The following is a 2,424-nucleotide window of genomic DNA, read 5'->3' on the forward strand; positions in this document are numbered from 1 at the left end:
GGGCTAAATGGGTCCTCTTGTCTCAGTCTTTTGAATAGCTGGAACCATTGGCAAGGGCTGCCATGCCTGGCTGCTAGGGGATTTATTTAGAAATAAGTTGCACATGGTACTAAATAGAGCTTAAGTGCAGACGTGGTGGAGAAACTGGTGAAAAGTAAGGTCAGAGAGTTTTGGCGGAGAAAATATTCCTTCCTTTGGTTTAAAGAAGTAGAGCAAGTATTTTGAAACCAGGGTTTTGACAAATATGTTATAGTGGGGAACAGATTTTTCTTAAAAAATAAAAAAAACATTCATGTAAATATGTACTAGTAATAATAAAAAAAAAGCACTTATTTACTGTTAGGTTATTCTGGTCTTCCAGATTTGAATCTCTGCACATAAAAATGAGGGAAGGCCCAAGTGTCCAGCCTGGCAACTGGGGATGGCCATTTCTGATTACATTGCTTTTTTTGTACGAAAAAGTACTACTTATCTGTCCCCCTCCTTCCTTGTTATTTCTGACAACTTAACTTTTTCTCATTTCTTCTCTTTCTCTCTCTCTTTTTCTCTCTAAATTTCTCTCTTTTACCAGTCACAACCCAGTTTTCCTTGTCTCATGTTCCCAGCCATCTCCAGCCCACAGTAATTTCTTCTTTCCTGACTCCCTAGGTTACTAATGTCTTTGCCAAAGTCTTTGGCTCATGGAGATTCTAGCTCATAGTGTTGTCAAATTTTATTTTATGTGTAAATGCAGTTCCCTTAGCTAGATTCTACATGCTTGAGACCCAGAAAGAGATCATATATCACTTTTTAATTTCCAACAGAATATAGAATCACTACTCAATAAATATATGGTATTTTGAATCATACTGAATTTTTTTCTACTTTCATAGTCAAACATTTCCTTCATTATTCTGGCCCAGCCATGCTAATTTTTATTAGTAACTCCTTTGATAGGATAAGGGAGAAAAGAAAGAGCAATCATATCCAAGTTATTCATTTGTGGAAGGCACAGTATGAAAAAATGTTATTAATTTTACTGAAGAGCAAGAAAATTAATAAACTGGATTTAATCTGAAAGTTCATTCATAGTTCATTCAGAAAAGTGAAGACAGTTATAATTCCACAAATGTTACCAAGTTGAGTGGTAATAGACATCAATCACAGATACCAAATTCTAACTAGAGAAGCTACCAGAAAGTAAATCTAGAAGTAGCCACTTGAAACATGTCTCTGCAGAAATACTTCGATTTCTAAAAATCTTCCCTAATTAATTTGATCACTGCTTATGTTTGAAATGAAGACTTTCAGAAATGATTGTGAGACATTGCATGTGACATTAGTCATATTTTTGAACACTATTTCCAGGATTTTGACATTTAGAGTTGAATAATATTTTTTAATGACAATAAAACTTTGCCAAAGCAAAGTCCCATGGAGAGTGATAAAGGCCAAAGGACAAGTCATCAGCAGCTGCAGGTGATCTGAGTACAGATCTTAGTAGAAAATGTGTATTTGATAAGCATCTGAAACATGTGGAAGCATGTTCGCTCATACATTCATCCCCCAACTTAATCAAAACAGCATGAGCAGTGGAGTAGGAGATCTTTAATTCAATCTCATCTCTTCACTTTCTGACTGTGAGAACTTGGGCCATTTGAATATTAATTTCCACATCTGCAAATGATACATACAAATATTTCAGTGGGCTTTTGAAAGTTACATGAGAAGAAGTTCTAAGTGTTTGGCAAAGAAAAATCGCAAGTGCTTTTTGAATGGTGTCATTTATACCTCAGTTTCCCCATAAGACTGACATGGATAAGACTGACATGGCTGTTAAGAAACAAAGATGATTAACATTTACAGTGTGAGATTCAGAGATGTGATTTAAGGGGTAAGAATTAATCTATGAGGTAATCTGAAAAACCGTGCTTCTTCCTGTATGTTGGTCATCAAAGCAACTAAATAAGTGCTTTCCTCTTTGAAAAATGGCCACAATTTACAGATATGGTGAGGCAGGCTGAGGTATAATTGGGAGGGCAGGGTAGAACACTCTGAACACACACTGGGCAGCAGTGACACAGAACCATCACCAAATTGGGATCTCTGGCTGTAGACTGGCCCATGAACTCTGAAGTCAGGGTTTATCCAGGAGTGTAGACAGGTCCGAGAAAGGACTAGAATCTCAGATAACTTCTAGCCATGGCTGACTGGGCCTATAGCACTTATGCATTCTGAGTACTGTACTTTGCATGCATTTTCTCATTGAATCCTCCTAGGAGCCTTAAGAGGTGGGTATTACTAGCATCTTAAATTTAAATATGAGTAAACTGAGGATAGAAAGCTTATGTAATTGGTCCTAAGGCCCATGCCTAGGAAACTCTTGGTAAGAGTTGAGCCCAGACCATCTGAACTCAAAACCTGTTCTCTTAACTTTTCAGAAAG

Source organism: Marmota monax, unplaced genomic scaffold (assembly GCF_021218885.2).
Source record: "Marmota monax isolate L192 unplaced genomic scaffold, Marmota_monax_Labrador192_F-V1.1 WCK01_AAM20220418_F8-fsc00036, whole genome shotgun sequence".
In the NCBI taxonomy this organism is placed as follows: Eukaryota; Metazoa; Chordata; class Mammalia; order Rodentia; family Sciuridae; genus Marmota; species Marmota monax.